This window comes from Elephas maximus, chromosome X (assembly GCF_024166365.1).
Source record: "Elephas maximus indicus isolate mEleMax1 chromosome X, mEleMax1 primary haplotype, whole genome shotgun sequence".
Classification (NCBI taxonomy): Eukaryota; Metazoa; Chordata; class Mammalia; order Proboscidea; family Elephantidae; genus Elephas; species Elephas maximus.
The window spans coordinates 1,602,074-1,624,493 of NC_064846.1; the positions used below are offsets into that span (position 1 = coordinate 1,602,074).

General features: G+C 46.8%; 2 long non-coding RNA genes across 2 annotated transcripts in view; both read left to right on the top strand.

Annotated features, from left to right (window-relative positions):
- LOC126069265 (uncharacterized) overlaps window positions 1-22,420 on the top strand; it is a 126,009-nt gene that overhangs the window by 39,431 nt on the left and 64,158 nt on the right. The window lies entirely within an intron of this gene.
- Window positions 6,027-7,486, top strand: LOC126069267 (uncharacterized). Its single transcript, XR_007515899.1, has 3 exons — window positions 6,027-6,121; window positions 6,325-6,497; window positions 7,220-7,486. It is a non-coding gene; the product is annotated as an uncharacterized LOC126069267 (long non-coding RNA).

Here is a 22,420-nt window from a genome sequence, read left to right on the forward strand (position 1 = left end):
TCTGTCTCTTTATGAGTGCATGTAGGCCATTTACCTTCAGCGTAGTTATTGATAGGTGCGAGTTTACTGCTGTCATTTTGTGGTTTTTTTTTTTTTTTAATGGTGCTGATATTTTCTTTGTTCTTACCCTCCTGTGCTCAATTCCTTTCGTTTGTGGATTTTTTTTTTCATTTGTTTTGTTTTTGTAGATTTTCTTTTTACTGGGACTTTATGTTTTTCTTCTTTATTTTGTTGAGTAGGTTTGTTAGCTTTCTTTGTGGTTACCTTGAAATTTACCGTTATCTTCCTGGGTTTGAACCAGTCTATTATTACTTACTTGGTATTGTCTTGCCTTCCTCTCCATTAGAAAGTTCTGTACCTACGCCATTTATTCCCTCTTTTATTGTTCCGACATTGTTATCATTTACAGATTAACCTCTTTGGTCCCCTCTTGTAAATCTTTTGGTTTTGAATAGTCCTTGAGAGTTCATTTCCTAGGTCGGTATCTGGCTAGTGCAATCTTGCGTCCTAGATTCAGGCTGTTGTTTGATGTTGTTAGTCCTCAGACTGAAGGACTCCCTTTAATATTTCTTGCAAGTTTGATTTGGTTTTTTATATATTCCCTTAATTTCTGTTTTCCTGGAAATTTCCTAATTTCGTCATGATATTTGAACTAGAGTTTTGCAAGATACATTATTCTTGGCTGGCAATTTTTTTCTTTCCAAGTCTTATATGTGTCATCCCATTGCCTCCTTGCCTGCATGACTTTTCATTTTTCTCAAGCTGCTGTCAGGATTCTTTGTCTTTGGTTTTAGCGAGTGTGATCATGATATGCCTTGGTGATTTTCTTTTGGGGTCTATCCAATATCGCGTTCATTGAGCTTTCATGATATTAGGGAAGTTTTCTGCCAGCAATTCTTCAATTATCCTCTCTGTGTTTTCGGTTTTCTCCCCCTGTTCTGGAAGTCTGATCACTCACAAAATTTTGCTTTAGATTGTATCCTACATCGTTCTCAGGGTTTCTTCATTTTTCTTTGTTCTTTTTTCTGATTTTTCCTCAAACAAAGTAGTATTCCAGCATTTGTCTTCAATTTTGCTGATCTTGTCTTCCACTGTTTCAAACCTGCTCCTCAGACCTTCTATGACACTGTCCATTTCTGAAATCTTCTTGTTTATCTTTTGGATTTCTTAATTGTTGTTTTCGTATGATTTCTAGTTGTGAATTTATTTTGGCATTTTGTTCCTGTATTGTTTTCCTGAATTTTTGCACTGTTTTGTCTGTATTTTCCATGAATTTGTCTGCCTTTTTCATGAATTTGTCTATTTTTTCCTCATTTTTGTCTGCTTTTTGCTTCAACCCTTGGATGACTCTGAGTATTAGAGATATGAATTCCCTATCGCATAGTTCCAGTGCATTTGCTTCTACTGGAAAGTTGTCTGGTGTTTTATTTTGATGCCTACCAGAACCATCCTGTCCTGTTTTTTTCCTAATATGCTTTTGATATTGTCTGTTGTCTTTGGGACATTCAGTAGTTATTTTCTTCATTTAACGATTGAAGGTTTGTTTGTTTCGTCCTGCTTTTTTGCTTGGTTTGGTTATGTCTGAGCAGGTGGGCTGTGCATTCTTTGTTGTTTGCTCATCTGTGGGCAGGATACATTTCACTTCCTTGTCTAATGGGCAGGGCCAGTTGCTCAGCTATGGTGGAGCAGGGCAGGTCCATTGGGTGCTCTGTCTCCTGCTGGGAGTTCCATGAAGCTGTTTTCCCCTACGCCCTGTCCGCCGATCTCTGACAGGAGTCCAAGATGGCGAATCCATGCTGCATTGGCTGATAGGGAACCTCCACTCGTGTCTCCCCTCACTCTTTGTTCTTTGTTAGTTTCTTATTCCATTCGGTGCTTGGTTGAGTTCTTTCCCTGTTCATTTGACACTCAGGGTTCCGGGATTGACGTTTGTCTCTGTTTTATTTAGTTTTTCAGGTCTTTGCTGTGGAGGGACGGTGTGGTGTTTCCATCTATAGCGCTACGTTGGCCCTGCGTCTTGGTAAACCCAGTGCCGTCTTTTGATCATCATCATAAGTTCTCAATTTTTAGGAGGTCCCAGTTGTCTAATTTATCTTCTGTCATTTGTGCATTTCCAGTTGTCTTTGATAGACCATTTATACTAAAAATTAGATCCCCTGGTTTTGACCCTACGTTATCATCCAGGAATTTTGTAGTTTTGACTTTAACATTTAGGTCTTCGATCCATTTTGTGTTAGATTTTGTGCATGGTGTGAAGTATGGATCCTGATTATTTTTATGTGTAGGGTCATCCAGTTTTGCCAGCATCATTTGTTAAAGAGACTGTTTCTTCCCGGTCGAATGGACTTTGGCCCTTAGATGGATGGATTTACTTCTGTGTTCTCAATTCTGTTCCATTGGTCTATACGCCTGTCATTGAACCAGTACCAGGCTGTTTTGATTACAGTGGCTGCATGCTAAGTTTTGAGATTGGGAAGTGAGAAGCTTCCTACTTTGCCCTTCTTCAATATTGCTTTAGCTATTGGGACCTCCTTCCTTTCCGTATAAAGTTGGAGATTAGTTTTTCCATTTCATTAAAGAACATTGTTGGGGTTTGGATTGGGATTGCGTTATATGTATAGATTGCTTTTGGCAGTTGTCTTAGTCATCTGGAAACCCTGGTGGCGTAGTGGTTAAGTGCTACGGCTGCTAACCAAGATGTCGACAGTTTGAATCCGCCCGGCACTTCTTGGAAACTCTATCAGGCAGTTCTACTCTGTCCTACAGGGTCTCTATGAGTTGGAATCGACTCGACGGCAGTGGGTTTTTTAGTGGGTCTTAGTCATCTAGTGCTGCTGTAACAGAAATACCACAAGTGGTATATAAATAAACAAAAGTTTATTCCATCACAGTCTAGTAGAGTAGGAGTCCAAATTCAGGGCATCAGCTCCAGGGTAAGGCTTTCTGCCTCTGTCGACCCTGGAGGAAGGTCCTTGTCATCAATCTTCCCCTGGTTGAGGAGCTTCTCGGGCGCAGGGAACCTGGTTCTAAAGGATGTGCTCTGCTCCCGGTGCTGTTTTCTTGGTGGTATGAGGTCCCTAACTGTCTACTTGCTTCCCTTTCCTTTCATCTCTTGTAAGATAAAAGGTGGTGCAGGCCACACCCCTGTGAAACTCCCTTTACATTGGATCAGGGATGTTACATCCCACCCTAATCCTCTTTAACATAATCTAATTTTGCCTCATTAACCACAGGCAGAGATTAGGATTTACAACACATAGGGAAGTTATATCAATCACAAAATGACAACCACACAATACTGGGCATCACGGCCTAACCAAATTGACGTGTATTTTGGGGGAGGGGGGCACAGTTCAATCCATGACACTAGTATTGACATTTTCATGATGTTTACGTCTGTCAATCCATGAGCATGGAATGCTTTCTTTTTTTCCCCCATTTGTATAGATCTATTTTTATTAATTGCAGCAGCGTTTTATAATGTTCCTTGTATAAGTCTTTTATGTCCCTGGTTAGGTTTATTGCTAGGTGTTTTATCCTTTTGGGGGCTATTGTACATGGTATCAATTTCTTGATTTCCTTTTTGTAGCCCTCCTTGTTAGCGTAGAGGAACCCAGCTGATTTTTGTGTCTTGATCTTGTACCCTGCCACTTTGCTGTATCCTTCTGTTAGTTCCAGTAACTTTCTTGGGGAGTCTCTGGGATTTTCTATTTTTTTAGGGTCATATGGTGGAATATTCTTTTTTTAGAAAATGTGGTATATAGTAAACATTTTAGTACCCTGCATCCACTGAAAATTTTGTGATCCAGTTCATCTCATTCTACTAAAAAGGCATAAACCACTTTTGTGTTCAATCACTAATATTATAGTTGCATTTAAAAAGAAGTTACATCATGGCTAGCTAAGACACCCATAAAAAAAACCAAACCCGTTGCCATCGAGTCGACTTCAACTCATAGCGACCCTATAGGATAGAGTAGAACTGCCCATAGAGTTTCCAAGGAGCCCCTGGTAGATTCGAACTGCTGGCCTTTTGGTTAGCAGCAGTAGCACTGAACGACTACACCACCAGAGTGTCCAGCTGAGACACATGCACACACACAGACATACATATATTTATGTATATATATACATGTGCATATCTATAACTCACATATCTCATTCAAATTCGTGAGTAATCAGAGGACGAGGCACCACAGATTATCAGTGTTTAGGGCCCTCACATGCCTTAATCTGGCGCTGGGCACTCCTTCCTTGGCACGGGGGAAGAGGACAGCAGAGGCTGGCCTAATATGGACCACAGGGTGGGCCCAACCCTACCCACCAGGACAGGGGCCTAGCCTGGCTTTGTGCCCTTGGTCTTCTCTGAGCCTTGCTAGGACACCCTTGGCCTGGACTACCCTCCCACCCCACCGCCAGCCCTTGTGGCAGTTTAAAGGCAGCAGCCAGGGCAGGGAAAGGACAAGCCCTAGGGCAGTGTCTTAGTCATCTAGTGTTGCTATGACAGAAATACCACAAGTGGATGGCTTTAACAAAGAGAAGTTTATTCTCTCACAGTCCAGTAGGCTAGAAGTCTGAATTCAGGGCACCAGCTCCAGGGGAAGGCTTCCTCTCTCTCTGGGCTCTGGTGGAAGGTCCTCATCATCAGTCTTGCCTTGGTCTGGGAGCATCTCAGGGCAGGAAGTTCAGGTTCAAAGGACACGCTCTGCTCCCGGCACTGCTTTCTTGGTGGTGTGCGGTCCCCTGTCTCTCTGCTGGCTTCTCTCTTTCATATCTCAAAAGAGATTGGCTTAAGACACTGTCTAATCTTGTAGACCTCATCAATATAACTGCCACCGAGCCATCGTATTACATCATAGTGATGGGATTTGCAACACATAGGGAAATCACATCAGATGATAAAATGGTAGACAATCATACAATCATACAAGGAAATCATGACCTAGCCAAGTTGACAGATGTTTTTGGGGGACACAACTCAATCCATGACAGGCAGATTCTCTGAGCTGCCCAGCTGGTCCTCAAAGCACTGCCTGTGTGGCCCATCCATGGCCCTTCTGATGGGGCCCAACCCCTTCTCACCTCACCTCACTCCCCCCAGCTGACTCCCTGACTCCCTAGACCCATATTTTCTGATTATGGGCCTTTAGATTCCAGAGGGGATTCCAAAGGTGAACTCCTAGAAAGCCTGTCAGGTCACAGCCCAACCCCGGGACAGCACCTCTCTGCCCCGACTGTATGCTGCACCCCGCCCCGCAACAGACAGGAGGCTGAGACATGGGTTCCCGGGTAAGGCCGAGTGGTTGCCGTGGTGACAGGGGTACAGGGCGCCTGCCCAGGGTGGAGGAGGCAGCTCCTTAACCACTTCCCCTGTGCTGAGCGGGGCTGCCGCCTACAGCCCAGCAACCCGTTAGGTGGGAGTGGGGTGGGGAGGCCGGCACAGCTGAGCTGAGCTCTGCTGAGGCAGCGGGATGCGGGGAGCCCCACTCGTGGCGTCTGCTGACCACCCGAGCACAGACTCCCCCCCATCCTGGGCCCTGAGCTCACGGGGCCCTCCTCTCCTGCAGCTGGAGCAAGGGGGGCCTCTGGAATCCTCATGCTTTTCAGTCACCTCAGCCAGTCACCCACCAGCTGGTTCCTCCACACTCGAGGCCCCTCCCGTGCCCCAGCCCTTAGCGCCTCCTGTCAGCTCAGCTCTGCGGTGGCTGGGGACCCCCACACCTCTGCACAAAAGGGGTCTCTGCCCAACACCTCCGCTTCCCCTGGCCCGAGCCCCAGCCCCACCCCAGGGCAACAATGGTATTTCCCAAGCAGCCACCCAGCCTTCCTCTGCCCAACACCTCCGCTTCCCCTGCCCCGAGCCCCAGCCCCACGCCAGGGCAACAATGGTATTTCCCAAGCAGCCACCCAGCCTTCCCCTTCCCAGGCACCGTTCCCACCCCTCCCATCAGCATGCGGTCAAGTGCCCGGCTTCTGGGCTCTGCTCCCACCCAGCCCCACAGGCCCCTGGACCTGTCACCCTCCGGACCTGTCCTCTCTGGACCCTGTGGAGGCCCTCCTTGGCCCTGTCTATGGGCCCAGCCTGTCCTTTCTCTGGCCCCCATGGCCCTGTGATTGCACGGTATTGTCATCATGCCTCTAGGGGTGTCTCCCCATTCGCTTCTTAACCCCCCCTGCACATCTGCAGGCTCCGGGCAGACAGAGCCCAGTCCACGCCCCATCGCCCTGGCTGGGGGGCTCTCCCTCCTCCCTGGTCCCTGAAAGCTCCATGAGCTACCAGCCCCTGGCCCACTTCCCCGGGGCTGTCACTCCTGTCCCTCACAGACAGTAAAGCCATCGTGGACGGGAACCTCAAGCTGATCCTGGGGCTCACCTGGACCCTGATCCTGCACTACTCCATCTCCGTGCCCATCTGGGATGAGGAGGAGGATGAGGAGGCCAAGAAGCAGACACCCAAGCAGAGGCTCCTGGGCTGGATCCAGAACAAGCTGCCACAGGTGCCCATCACCAAATTCAGTCGGGAGTGGCAGAGCAGCCGCCCCCTGGGTGCCCCGGTTGATAGCTGTGCCCTGGGGTAAGACGGGGCAGGGACTGACGCAGTGCCCACTGTGGTCAGGGCAGGGGGACAGTTCTGTGAGGTCCTGAGGCCCTCGGGCTCACAGCTCTCTCCTCCCTGCAGGCCTGTGTCCTGAGTGGGACACCTGGGATGCCAGCAAGCCCGTGAACAATGGGCTGGAGGCCATGCAGCAGGCCGATGACTGGGTGGGCATTCCTTAGGGCAGGGACCTAGTTTAAAATGGCTCCAGTACCTTTGCTACCTCAGTAGTGCCCTTCTAAGCAATGATCCAATCACAAAAGTTTCATGGAATCAGTGGCATTTGAGCCTTGTCTTCAGGGAAGAGTCAAGCTTGGATATATGACAAAGATGGAGAGGTCTTTTATTTTCAGTTGTTTTATTACGGAAATGGCACATCTACACAAAAGTAGAGAGAACAGTATGAAAACCTCATCTACCCTTCACCCAGCTCCAAGAGTTGTCAATGGTTGGGCGCTAACACTTAAAGCAATGAAAGAAGAGGCACTCACCTGAGTTTGCTCAAATAAAGGGTGCTCCCTGTAGGGCTATATGGAGCTGGAGGGGGTGTTGTTGGACACCAAGCAGCTATTATTTTTATCGCTGTCTCTCTTGTTCTCGCTCCCGTTTTTTCTGTCTCTGTAGCCATGTGGAATTCATTCATCTGATTTAACTACCACCTCACCTTCCCTGCCTTCTGCCCAAGTGATTGACCTGGAATCTCCATCTGAGCTTCCTGCACTCCAACACTCCCATCAAGGAGTGCCCCTCCGGTGGCCTCTTTGAGGCAGAAGGCGGGGTCTTCACCTAGGCGTGATGAGGGAACCGGTAAGGGCCACGAGGTGAGAAGAGCAGACAAGGGTGAGAATAACTGCTTAGTGTTTTTTTCTTCATGCCTCGTGAATTTTTTTTTTTTTTTTGGCTTAAATAATACAAAAATATATTGCTGACTGAACACAAGTCCAGAGGGAGACGGTCATGGGGTTGGTTTAGTTGTCCAATGAAAAGTCCATCAAGGACCGAGGCCTCCTCCTTTTTGACCCTTTTAACACTCAAGTTCATAGAAATAAGTTGGGTGGTGGGGATGGGTCATCCCTTCGTATGCGTGAATAGGTGTAACACATTGTATTAAAATGAATTGTTTTTGTGCTTTATCACCCAGGCTCATTTGTGGGCTCCTGTAGGGCAGGGACCATGTCTTACACTTTTCTGTATCCCCAGTGCCAAGAGCAGTGCTTGGTACACACAAGGTACTCATTCATTCATTCAAGAAATACTTACTCCTAAGTGCTATGACGGAGGGAAACACAGGGATCCATGGCACTTAGCCCAGCCGGTGCGGTAGGAGCGTGGTCAGAGAATGCCTTCTTGTGATTATTACACCTGAACTGAGTCCTCAGATCAGAGAGGCCTCAACCTGGAAGGATATTGAAAGCTTTCATTCCATTAACAAGTGAGGTCTGAAGATATTCCTAAGCCAAAGCTTATGGTGGTTCATGGTTCAGGTCAATTAACATTTATTGGGCATCTATTCTGTGCCAGGTGCTGGGGTGACAGAGATAAATCGCAGTTCTTGCCTTCAAGGAGCCTCTAGGCCAGTTAGGGACACAGAAGAGCGGTGGGAAAGGGCTTGTCTGCACAGGCTTCTGGGACCAAGTGGCCCTTTAGCTGAGATTCAGAGGACGAGGAGGAGTCAGCTGGGCCAGAAGCTGGAAGGGGGGCAGGTCCTGAAGCACTTTAGTGAGGATGGTGAGCTGGATGAGGCCCCAGTGCTGCTGCTGCTTCAGTTTGCACTGTTGTGTCTCAGCCGGACTCTGGGCCATTTTCCGGTGATGAGGGAATTCACTTTCTGGGATGGCTCTGCCTGCTACCCGTTCACTTTATCTAGTTTGGACTTGGGGAGCTCCCTGTATTTCCATCCCTGCTGGTTCCTCGGCCAGCGACGTGGCTGACATAATGCTTTGTTTGGGTCATCTCGTGACCTGCTTCCCGTCAGTGTCCGTGACTCTGACACTGATTCAGTTAGTGAATAACACTGTCCATGAGGGGACAGAGAAACATCCACAAATGCCCCAGAACTGCTCTGTCTCTGAAACCCTTAGCATTCGTTCCAGCTCTCTGACCACAGACAAGGAGGCAGCGAGTTCCAGGTGCACTCAGAACCATGGTGCAGCCCTCACAGGAAGGAACAGGGCAACTAGGCGGAGGGAGGGTGGTGGGTGAGATGTCCCACTGGCTTCTTCAAAGAAGGCCAGGTTAGTCGTGGCGGGCCCCACCTTCCCCTTCAACTTGCCTTGGGCTGCCGCTTCGTCCGGTTGTGGCTCTCCAGGAGTCTCCCGAGGGCACCCTTGACTTCCTTGTTCCTCAGACTATAGATCATAGGGTAGAGCATGGGGGTTATATTGGTGTAGATTAAGGACACGATTTTGTCCTGTTCTGGGGTGTAGCATGACTTAGGGCGAATGTAGATGGTTATTGCACAGCCGTAGTGCAGAAGAGAGACCAGTAAGTGCCCAGCGCAGGTGGAGAAGGCTCTGCTTCTGCCCTCAGCCGAGTGGATCCTGAGGATGGTGGCAATAATAAATCCATAGGAGAGCAGGATCAGCAGGAAGGGAATCAACAGGATGAGCATGCAAACGACGAAGACTGCAATCTCATTGGCTTGCGTGACGGAGCAGGCCAGGAACAGGACAGCAGGGATGTCGCAGAAGAAATGATTGGTCTCGTGGGACTGGCAAAAGGGCAGGAGGAATATCAACGTGGTAAGGGTGAGTGAGAGTGCAAAGCCACTGACACACGCCAGCACCAGCATCTGCAGACAGAGGGCCCTGGTGATGATGAGTGTGTAGCGCAGGGGGTTGCAGATGGCCACAAATCGGTCATAGGCCATCACGGCTAGGAGAAAGCACTCTGCCCCACCCAGGGCAATGAAGAGGAGCATTTGCAGGGCACAGCCCAGGAAGGGCATTCGTTGGTTCCTGGACAGGAAATTAGCCAGCATGTTGGGGACAATAACCAATACGTAGCAAATTTCAATGGTGGACAGGTTGCGAAGGAAAAAATACATGGGAGTCTGGAGGCAGCAGTCAATGAGGGTGACGAGCACAATAGTCGTGTGCCCTGCTAGGGTGACAAGATGCACGATTAGAAAGATTCCAAAGAAGAGAATCTGCAGTTCTGGCAGGTTCTCAAAGCCCAAGATAGTAAACTCAGAGCTTAAGGTGTGGTTCTTCAGCAGTGGGTCCATCCTGTATCCTCCTTTGTAGAACTCCTTGGCTGGGAAGGACAGCCTTCTAGCAATTCTTCAGGTCGTGGGAGACTCTGGAGCACTTGCCATCGGTGGGATTGTAGCTGGCTTCCCAGGACCTCCAGCTCCCTTTCCTGGGCTTAGCTCTCACTTTCATTCTATGAGTGTTTTGGATGCTGCCCTCCGGTCCCTGAGAATGAAGAGCTGCTCACTGTGATGTCACTTTGGCTCACCCGTTGAGTTACTGAAAATACCACCCAGGATGAGTAAAGTCTAAATTCGGAGTTGTTTTTCATAAACTCTGAAGAAAATATTCCTGTCAGAGCTGTTCTACATTTTGAAGAGTGCCTTGGGGTGGGATGGGGGCTGAGCTTGAGGCATGATTTTTACTAAAGAGATCTAAGCTGAGGCTGGGCCTGCACGGTCACTGGCGCTACAAGGAATTCCTTTAGGATGTAGGGTTTGGTGAGGTGATCTTAAAGACACTTTTCACCTTGCGGGTGACTATATTGTCTTTCCCTTACTGCTGCCCCGAATTCCCCAGGATTCCTGCAGCCCGAGGGCTGTGAACAGGATGCCCTAGAGAGGAAGGAAGCCTAATCAGCAGTAGTTGCTCCCTCCCCTGTTTCGGTGCTCCTTAACCATGGGGAGACCCCAGTTTCTGTGTCGTCTCCTTCCAGATGCCTCTCCTGACTCCCTAGGCTGGATACTCCCTACCTGATATTGCCACAGCGCTCTGGACTTCCTTAGTCATATTATTGACCGCTGAGCCCTGTAATTCTTTAATTATTTATCTGTCTACCTCGACAGCCATGATGACGACAACGACGTCTTATTCAGCCTCTAGAACATATTAGGAGACACATATTAAGGGTATCAATACATACTTGTTGAATCGATGCCTGTCGCTCATTTTTGCACCCTCCCCAATTCGTACAGGGTTTGGCATAGAGTAAGTGCCTAGCAAATACGCTTGAATAAATGATTGAGTGAGACGAGGGAATCTTTGACAGATTGGTGAGAGTTGAAGGCGTGACTGTTCAAAGAGGGTGTAGAGTGAGGGGAGCAGAGGGCACAGGGGCAGGGCAGGCCACAGGGTAGGAGAAAGTCGATGTGGGAATGAGAACTCTCTGGACCACGGGGAGTTCAGTGCCTGGAGGGACAATGGCTTTAGCTGGTCAGCGTCCAGAGTGTGGGGGTGAGGGACTAACACCAGGCAGCTTCCCAGACTTCGGGGGAGATGTTTGCTTCCTCTTTCCCTTGGCAGGACTGGGACGGGAAGGAGAGGAGAGGAAGGCCTTGGTGACGGGACCCACGTTATAAGTAGGAAGCCTTAGGTTTAGCCTCCGATTTCTCCCTGCACCTCCTCCATCACCACAATGGAGAGGAGGAGACAGTTTCTAAGGGTTCTAGAGATTTAACAAATTAAGAACCAACCGGATTTAAGGGCACTGGGGAAGTGTAGTTGCCACCTAAGAGATGAGAGGTCATTCTTTTTGGACATACCGTTTCTACCGGGGCCATTGAGGCTGAAAGTGGGTTTACTAAAACCTGAAAACCAATTTTAGTAATAGCTTTGCTTGGCCCAGAAGGTGGCTGTAATTCTGGTTTTCGCAATCCCTAGCGTGTGCACTGAGTTTTATTTTGGTTTTCGTTTACCTAACGGATACCTGGAATCTTGAGCTGGGCAGGTCCCGAGAGGGCAACGTGCCCACTCCTCACTTCATCCCTGGATGACCCACCCCTGGTCTTGCCCCCACCACCAGCCCTGCTCCAGAAATCACAGTGAGCCCTCTGCCTGAAGTCTTCTGCCCTGACAGAGCACACAACCCAGGCGGAGCCTCCATCTTCCATGCCCCCCACCCCTGTGGTCACAGGCGGCCAGGATGGCAGGGTGGACCAGCCTCCCTCCTGACAAGGACCCCCTGCAGCTTGGGCTCGACCCCCTCCCACCACCCAGCCCATCATCCCACCTTCCCGGCTCTCAGCCTTCCCAGGAGCCCATCAGTCCCTTGGTAACTCTGTGAGTGAGAATGTGCTCTCTGGTTTCAAGGTTGACTTCTCTGGACTTGTAGCCTTGGCTTTAACCACACCAAATCACTTCCCTTTTTTTTTTTTTTTTTTTTTGCTATGACGGAAATGTGGGGATGGCTTTGTTTTATTTGGGCCCTAAGCCTTGAAAATACTGAAAAATACATATATTAAAGTCACATACGATCCGAACACTTAAAAAGCGAGAAGTGCAAGCCCTGTTTCTGCTCCTTCAGTCTTACCCCACTCTCCCAGAGATAACCATTCTTAGCAGTGTGGTTCATTTCCTTCCCTGCTTTGTCCTGTGCATATAAACACACATGCACCCACACGCACACAAACATACACACAAACACACACACACATTTATGCACTCATACACATATATACGCACACTCTCATGCACATTCAAACACATATACACACATACTTATGCATGCACGTATATATACACGCACACTCACACACATACGCACATGCACACATACTTACACACATACATGCATGCGCATAAACATGCAACCCACACAATACACACACGCATACTTACAACTCACGTGCATAAATACACACGTGTACGCACATAAAAACACAGGCCATACTCCCACGCACATATACATACACATTCATACTTACACATATACATACACGTTCACGCACGTGTATGCACACACGCACACACATATACGCATGCACACATTTATTACCACATAAACTCACATACATACGCACACCCACAGAAGCATACGCATACACACTCACCACACTCCCACGCATGTACACACACACTCACGCACTAAAAAATGTGTAAACGGGATCATAATATATAAACTTACTGCCCTGGTTGTTTTCACTTAATCATATGTCTCGGAGAGCTTTTCAGCCAGCACCTATGGGTTTACTTCATTCTTTTTAACTGCTGCATTCCACAGTAGGGATGCATCCTAATTTAATTATGAAATAAAAACAAATACATAATAATAAACAAAATATATAAAAATTATAATTTAACCCACCCTTTAAAAAAAAAATTTTTTTTTTTTAATCCCTTAGGCTTTGAAGTGGTTTCTAGCCTTTCCTTGTTACACTCCGTGGCACAAAACAACATCCTTGTGTGGAACGTAGAGCAGCTGCCTAGCTGCAACTGCTGTCCGTGTGTCCTCACCTGCTCTTTTCTCAAGTTCCTTGAACACACCTAAAGAGGAGATCTGGGGCTACCCGGAAGGGCCAGGTCAATGGATAAAGGGGACAAAGTCCCCTTTGGCTCTTCTTCTGTTACCTGGTCTGCTGTTAGTGAGAAGCGTGAGAGGTATGAGCACCCCATCTTCAGGGGAGCGGTGGTGGGCCGAGCGGCCTGCACTTGGCAGCACAGTTTCCCAGAGCCCAGATGGTGGCTCTCCAGCCTCTCTGGACCACAGGGAGCAGCCCTCGGAAGTATCGCCTGATGGCTGTCTGGAAGGGAGTGTCCTTAGAGGAGCTGCCACGCTCTGTGACTTGCATTAAATAGTGGCAAAGGCAGGCCTCCAAAGGTCCCAAAGGAAGGAGGCCACACCTTCACCAAGGGGAGTATCTTAACAAGGTCACAGAGTTGGTGAACAGCTGAACCCAAACTAAACCCCAATGATTTATGCTTTATTCCTAAAACTTGGATAACAATACAGGTCCTGACAATGTTATTTAAGTCAGATGGCCTGAAACTGCAGGTCCTCATTGTGTAATCACCAGAGTGGTAGCGGGCCTCGCTCAGGTTGCTCCTAGAGGCAGAAAAATGTGTAGGTTTGGCTAGGTGCTATCAAGTGACCAGGCTTTGTAAGAGAGGTACGTAAAGTGGGCGGTGGAGACTGAGACTGGCGGCCTTTTAAGGCCCTGCCCACTGCTGAGGTTCTGGGATTCTCTGTAATGACGAGGAGGGTGCACAGCCTGGATTCTCAGGCCCTCCACTGCTCATCTGCAAGATCAGGCTTAGAGAAGTGAAACCTTGAGAATACTACTCAGCTAACCTAACCTCCCATCTAATAGTCACGTCTCCCAGGCAATCCTATCCACACCCCGCACTTCTCCTTTGGGCTGACGACTCCTGATCTGTGTGTGGCCCAAGCGTCTGGCCTGCCCCACGGTCTGCGTCTATGTAAAGCAGGTCCTCAGCCTCTCCCTCCTGGCCCTGTGTGCCCCAGTTGCATCTAGGGCCCCCTGAAGATGCTTCCCTTGCCTTCGTAAAGCAGTCTTCCAGCTGCAGCCACTGTGCTGCTGACCCTGGCTCTTCCTCTTGGCTCACTTCCACCACTGCCCTTTTTAGGAACGCCAGCACCCAGGCCAAATCCATTTCCGTGACTTGGAAGCTTCTAGTCCTTGGAGTGCCAGCACAGTGCTGGTTCTAGACATCCCCAACTTCTTGCCACACCCTGAAACAAGACCGCCAAGTAACTGTTCGAGCTTAGAAGTATCACGTAAAAATCCCCTTTGAGTTGTTCCAGTAGCTTCTGCCTCTGGCCCCTCTCCAAGTGGGGTTCTGGAGAGTCCAGGGTGAATGCATGGCGCTTTTCCAGCCCCTTCACCTTCCTCTCCTCTTCTCTAGCCATCCTCTCCTCTTGGCCACATTTTATAAAATCAAAACTCCTCTGCGTTTTAGTGGAGATAAAGGCCGCGGAAACCTTACTCTTCCAGGCACCCATGGAACAGGCTTTGGGAAAACCTCTGCGACGTGATCTTGCCCGACACGCGTTGTAAAGTGAAAGAGACTGACCTAGGAAATAAACGGAAAGGTAACAAAGTTCTAGTGCCTGTAACAAAGTTCTTGGGAGAAGCCACGGAGCCGGAGGGAGAGACCAGGCCTGGAGGTAGAGGTCAAAGGCTCAGCAATTCTTTATTTAGCAAAGGCAGCAGACATGCCACTGTAGTCCAGGGCTGCGCGTGCCTGCTCGTGGAGACTGGTGAATCGTGCACGCTCTCGGTTTGGTCCCAGGGTTAGCTAGACGTGGGGCCCAAAGGCAGGAATGGATGTTAAGAGGTTTTAAATAGAAAGTTGACACTTTGAAACAAAGGCACCCCCAGTGAGACTTAAGTAACTGGACTGACACCATTGCAAATTCCTAAAGCAGTGATAGCTTAGGTACACATCTCTCAAAATTCACCAGATGTCTGCATCTCCCTCCAGTTAGATACCACGGATTCCGAGAAGATTGTGGCTGACTTCAGGGAACATAGTTCTGCCTGGGACTGGACGTTGGCTTCCCTTCTCAATACGGTGGATACAGGGCTAAGGGTTGCGTATTCCTTTTTTCATTTTATTTATTTTGTTGTTGTTGTTGAGAATACATACAGCAAAACACACACCGACTCCATAGTTTCTACATGTACAATTCAATGACGTTGTTTACATTCTTCGAGTTGCGCAAGCGTTCTCACCCTCCTTTTCTGAGTTGTTCCTGACCATTAACATAAATTCACTGTCCCCTGAGTTTCCTACCTAATCTTCCGTGTTGCTATTGTCAGTTTGACACGCTTTACTAGTTAAGCTAAACTATTTGGTTTTAAGAAGACTTCAGGGGATAATTTTGGTTCAAGGTTTAAAGATTATCTCGGGGCAATAGTTTCAGTGGTTCATCCAGCTGCCATGGCTCCAGAAAGTCTGGAGTCTCTGAGAATTTGAAATTCTGTCCTATTTTTTCCCCCTTTTCAAAAGGATTCTTCCATAGAATCTTTGATCAAACTGTTCAGTAAATGGTAGCTGGGTAAGGGGTTGGGTGTTCTTGTGCATCTTATCAACTCACTGGATTCTTTAAAAGCAAAAGTCATGGGTGAATTGGCACTGGCGTAACATAATTGCCAAGACCTTGAATGAACAACACCCATTCCTGTGTGTGGCGGCTCAGATGGCAGAATTTGCCTCCACCAGCCGTCAAGAATCTCTGGCTGAGTTGGAGCAGAGGGCAAGTTGGAGAGAGAGTTTTGGGACTTTAGCTTCTTTGAACTTTAGCTCACAAGATCAAAAGACTTCTATTTGGGGCGTTCCTTTAATGTCTGAACTTTAACTTGCAAGGAGACTACAGGCTTTGTTGCCTCCCCCAGGAAAATCACAGTGGGAGAGGGTTCATGTTGGAGACGTCTTGTATGCCAGACTTTGATTATCACAGTCTCTCATGGTTGTCATTTGATGTTGTCGCAGAATCTCTGATAAGATATGTTGGGCAACATGACTTGACATAGTCCGAGATGAAAAAATAAAATAAGGAATAAACTTTCGGCCTTGGGTACACCATAGACTTAATGGTTAAGTCCAGTGGGTTAAGAGGGCCAAAAATCTGAAATGTTGGGTGTGTGTGAGGGTAACTTTTCTCTCCTCTGGTTTCCTCTAGGAAGGAGAGATCCCATCGGGGTGGGGTCAATTCATGGTTGGTGGGTGGCATCCATGGGTGCACATTTCTTGACAGAGTAGAGTTCATTGTGGGGAGGGGGGTGGGATTTGGTCTCTTTTGCCTTGTCTTTCCGCCCAGCCCAGTGGGAAGCAGCAATATTGGGGATGTGAACCTACTTTGCAGACCCCAGGCTTCCCTCACATGAGCTGACTGAGTGACCAGGAATCCAGGCTGTCTAGACAAGTCTAGGCTGAGCGGGGGTGGTGGGAGGCAGAAATTAGCAAACTCACTGAGCTTGCATCACAGCCATCCTCCAACTGAGCCTTTACCAGTACAAAGGTTGTGTTTTGGATCTACATCTGCTGGCACTTTTGTCTTATTTGTCAAATGGTTCAAAACTCAGGCAGGGAAGTGGTATGCTATTTATTGACCCCTCCCTTCCCCCTCCAAATCTTCAATTTATTAAGTGCTATTATTCCTATCTAAATTTCTTAGAAATTGTGGTGCTGAATATGCAGGAATGCAGTCCTGATCAAGAGAGCTCAGATTTCCTGTGGGCCAACACTTCTGGTCTCTACTTCTTTGATGCCTGCCAGGGAGGGTGAGAAAGCCACAGGGTAGCTGTGCAGACTGGCCCACGCGTCCTCCAGCCCCTGGAACACTAAGGCTCATGCTCTATGGAATTATCTAAATGTATTCTGTTAAAATGTGATGAAGCGATCCGGTTGGTGGATCATTTTTTCTCACTTGAGCTTACTGACTAGCCTCCTCACTTTTTACAAAGGTTAGATGCAAATTTATATGTTCTCTTTATTTTCCTGTCTTGCATTTGGGGCAGTTACAGAGAATTTCGTAGTTGGAAATGTCTGAAGGTAGGTAAGGATTGGAGTTCTAGGTCTGGTATGCGCCCCTTTGCACCCTCCCACACAGACGCTAAGACCACACAGATCTTGGTGATGAGGTGGCTGTTCTCACCCATTCCATATTTTGGAGTTCATGGGGATCCCTTGTCACTAGTTCTGTTGTGGATGTTGTCCTGGGTTTTTGTTTTTGCTCTTTTACAGGCTCTTTTTGTTTTGTTTTGTTTGGGGCTGGAGGGCTGTGAAGAATCAAAACAATGTTACTGCCGCTGCTGCCACTTTCCGAATCTGGAAATCGTATTACTTCTGTATCAGAATAATTAATAAAGATGTTTTAACATTAATAAAATAAAACACAAAAGCAGTTAAAACCTTTGGGTAAAATACGGATTTGAGGGCATGGATCTGAGGCCTCTCTCTAGATTTCTCTTGAACAACAAACAAAATACAAATTATAGGGTGAAACAGGTTCAGCAGTGGGCCTTCACTAGAAACTGAGAATTGCAGCTAGCTAGCTTTTAGAGTAGTGCTTCTCAACTCTTTGGAGAAGAACCTTTTTTTTTTGTATTCCTCGTAATCTGTCATGGACTGAGACTTTTGCAAAATACGATAAAAACTAGTAGTAAAATAATTAATTGGAAAAAAAAAAGGACCTACCAAACACCAGCCCATATTTATTTATAATTAGATTCAACACACGTGAAATCACTCAATTTCTGCACTTATCATGGGCCAGTAACAGTTTGTGGATCATCATCAGACTGCGGACTGTATCAGTTTCCTGGGGCTGCCGTAATGAAGGACCAAGAACTGAGTGGCGTAAAATAACAGGAATTTTTTTTTGTCTGAAATGAGGTGTCATCAGAGTCGGTTCCTTCTGGATGCTATGGGGGAAAATCTGTTTCATGCCTCTCCCCTACCTTTTGACGGTTGCTGGCAATCCTTGCCATTCATTTTTTGTACGTGTATCACTCCAATCTCTGCCTCTGTCTTCATGTGGCCTCTTCCTCTGTGTGTCTCTCCTCTTTGTCTCTTATAAGGACACTTGAGATTGGATTTAGGGCCCATCCAGTTAATCCAGGATGACCTCCTCATCTTGAGATCCTTCACTTAATTACACCTACAAGAACTTTTTTCCAAATAAGGTCACTGTGATGGTTCATTTTTTTGTGTCAACTTGGTTAGGCTATGGCGATCAGTTGTTTGGCCTAATACTAGCCTAGGTGTTGCTGTGAAGGCATTTTGTAGATGTGATTAAATTTTACAATCGGTTGGCCTTAAGTAAAGGAAATTACCCTCGATAATGTGTCTGTCAGTTTGTCGTACTGTTGTGGCTTGCATGTTGCTGTGATGCTGGAAGCTTTGCCACCGGTATTTCAAGCACCAGCAGGGTCACCCTTGGTGGACAGGTGTCAGCAGAGCTTCCACACTAAGACAGGCTAGGAAGAAGGACCTGGCAGTCTGCTTCTGAAAACATTGGCCAGTGAAAACCTTATGAATAGCAGCAGAACACTGTCTGATATAGTGCTGGAAGATGAGCCCCTCTGGTCGGAAGGCACTCAAAAGATGACTGGGGAAGAGCTGCCTCCTCGAAGGAGAGTCGACCTGAATGACGTGGATGGAGTCAAGCTTTCGGGATCTTCATTTGCTGATGTGGCACAACTCAAAACGGGAAAAAAAAAAAAAAAAAAACAGCTGCAAACATCCCTCAATAATCGAGATGTGGAAGGTGCAAAGTATGAATGTAGGAAAATTGGAAGTTGTCAAAAACGAAATGGAAGGCTCGAAGATCGATGTCCTAGGCATTAGTGAGCTGAAATAGACTGATATTGGCTATTTTGAACCAGACAAACATACGATTGTCTGCTATGCCGGGAACTGGAAGAGGAATGACATCGCGTTCATCGTCAAACAGAAAGTTTCGAGATCTATCCTGAAGTACAAAGCTGTCAGTGATAGGGTGATATCCATATGCCTACAAGTAAGACCCGTTAATACGACTATGATTCAAATTTGTGCACCAACCACAAACGCCAGAGATGAAGAAATTAAATATTTTTACCAACTTTAGCAGTCTGAAATTGATCAAACATGCAATCAAGATGCACTGATGATTACTGGTGATTGGAAAGCAGAAGTTGGAAACGAAGAAGGACTGGTATTTGGAAAATATGGCTTTGGTGATAGAAATGATGCCAGAGACCGCATGATAGAATTTTCCAAGACAAATGACTTCTTCACCGCAAATGCCTTTTTTCCCGCAACGTAAACAGCAACTATACACGTGGATGTTGCCGGACAGAATACACAGGAATCAAATCGACTACATCTGTGGAAAGAGTTGATGGAAAAGCTCAATATCAACAGTCAGAACAAAGCCAGGGGCCGACTGCAGAACAGACCATCAGTTGCTCGTATGCAACTTCAAGTTGAAGCTGAAGAAAATTAGAACAAGTCCTTGAGAGCCAAAGTACGACCTTGAGTATATCCCACCTGAATTTAGAGACCATCTCAAGAATAGAGTTGACGCACTGAACACTAATGACTGAAGACCAGACGAATTGCAGGAAGACATCAAGGACGTCATACATGAAGAAAGGAAAAGTTCATTTAAAAGACAGAAAAGAAAGAAAAGACCAAAATGGATGTCAGAAGAGACTCTGAAACTTGCTGTTGAACGTAGAGTAGTTAAAGTGAATGGAAGAAATGATGAAGTATTAATATAAAGAATTATATTAATCTGTTTCTTAATATTGATCCATCCTTACATTCCTGGAATAAATCACATGTAGTCTTGGGTTAAGATTCTTTGGAGTAAAAATTTATTTTATGTATTATTTTTGCATTAACATTCACAAGTGATATTAGCTCATAGTTTCCTTTGTGATATCTCAGGCAGGTTTTGGTATTAGTGTCTCACTGTCTGTGTAAAAGGAGTTGGGAAGATTTTCTTCTTTCTTTATGCTCTGAGGCACTTTAGATAGCATTGGAATTACCTTTTCCTTGCATGTTAGGAATCATTGCTCTGAAAAACCAGTTGGCCCCACTTCTTCTCTTGTTACATAGCTGTTTGAAGACTTTCTTAAGATCTTCTTTTGGGGGGGTGGCTTTGAGCAACTTGATTCTTCAGCCTCTTAGTGATTCTCTGAGCCACCCCAAATCCTCATAACAATTTCTTGTGGCTTAATCAGACATAACTGGCTTCTGTTGCTTAAAACTAAGAACGCTGACTCGCACATCTTTAAAAGAAATACTTAAAACTTAACGCCTTTATTTATCAACTGTAGAAATAAACAGTGTATTCCTCTCCCACCATCTAAGCGGTTTTCATTCTATGCAGACTAATGCTTAATTCTTCTCTGCTCCGAGTGTTTGTATTTGGTCGTCTATTAGCCTGTGAACTCTTGCTGAGTTTTGTCTCCCTCACAGCAGAGAGCACAGACTCTGGTACAGAGTAGGTGCCCAGTAAATGATGGCAGTTAGTCTAGTAATCTTTGTATCCGGACAAGTCACTCATTCCCAGAAGGACCTAAAATGCAGCTTTGGACAAGGCATGCAGAAGTCTCATGCACTGGGCTGTGAGAGTGCAGCAGTAGCTTATTATTTGTTATAATTCTTTTGCTCAAAGAGTCGGTCAGTCTGTTTGCTCCACCAGGGACCTTGACATTCGTGACCTTTCACAGAGGCTACTCACAAATTCAGTAATATGGTTGGCATAAACCTCTAATTGTTTCCCCCGAGGTTCTCCTGCCAAGATCTTTTTGTCTATCCTAGGTCTGTATATGCTTAATAAAGCCATCAGAGGTAATTCCCGAGTCAACTCTTTCCTCTCAAGCCAATTGTAGGTTGGAAAGCCAGGATTACTTTCTTGAGTCACACTGTGAGCCACATTGACTCCAAAAATATCTCTGTCTCCCTAGGGTGTGAGTCTAGTTGGAGTCATACCAGGTGTAGCCGGCCTTTGTATGTCCCTAGCAAGAAGAGGAGACTTTCATATTACCTGTCATGGAGCTTCACTACAGCCATGAGTCGTGGGCAGTGAGGTAGAAGAGGAGGGCTATAGGTAATGCAGATTCAGATGGTTCTCTCGGCATAGTCCGGGCCCCAGAAGTCCTCGGCAAGCTTGTCCCTGGAGGCATACACCTTACCTCAGCCCCAGGTGGACCTCAGAATCTGGGGACCAACTAGTTAGGAAATGCTGATAATTATGGAGGAAACGGTGATATTTAGCCCACGCCCCTGGGAAAGGAGGAATGCTCATCTCTGCTCGCAGGTTCATCCTCTACCGCAGTCCCTGCTTTTCAGAAGTAGAAGGGACTTACCTATCCAGCATTCAGTCCCTGAAGAAGGTATCAGGAAAGAATTTATTGACTACTGACATAGCCCATGCTTAGGTCCTTAAGGCTATTTTATTATCTTAGTATTGAGCTCCTCAAGTCGCTAACGATTGGGGCGATGGCTTCTGCCAGAAGGAAAGCACTTGCTTGAGCAGAGGTCATAGCTCTTTCCATCCCCCAGCTGGACTACAAGTCAACATTTTAGGCAAGTGAAGACTTCATGGTTGTCCAAAACAGTATTGAATCCAGGCAAAACATGTTATGACTTGACAAGAAAAGCGTTGAGAGAATCTCATCATATTCATCCCAAAGCTGATTTCTTCTCGGAAAAACAAAGTTTGGCTCCAAGTCAGAACAGGGAGGAGCTCTCTTTCTTGATTTTCTCTACTATCCCTGAGAGTTTATGTTCCTTCAGTGAAAGAAGCCTGATGACGGACGTGAGAGAAGCCCGACTGATTTGAGTCAGCTGCTCAGTCCATCTCATAGACGTGATTTGGTGATGACTCCCTCTTAGAGCCAGGTGTCTGAAATGTCATTTTTGGAAGTAAATGCCATCCATGGTATTTTTGGTGAAGAGTATGCTGGGGCCTTTTCCTTGGGGATGGTGTTGGCAGTGTCTCAGTGGTGCGGGCTGCTCACTTGAGACCTCCAGACACGGTTCCCCACAACAGAGGGGTCAGTACACTCACATAAGCGCATCCGCATGAGGCTGGAGTCTGCCTGATGGCAACAAGAAATGATTGCATTCCAAAATGAGGAGCCTGTTCCACGCCTTAGGATGCAGTAGGCTTTGGAAGAGGAGCCCACGGTGGAGCAAGACTCTTCGGTGTCTTTTGAGAGGTTGTCTGGCCTTAGGGCCTGCTCTTCAAAATGGGGTATGCACGCCCCTGAGGGTAAATGAAGCCCTTCTAAGGAATAGTTTTGAATGATAAGTATTTGAAGTAAACCAGAAATCATATCTTTGCAACTATCTATCTAAACTTATGAAAAAATTCAGACGCAAGTTTCAAAATGTG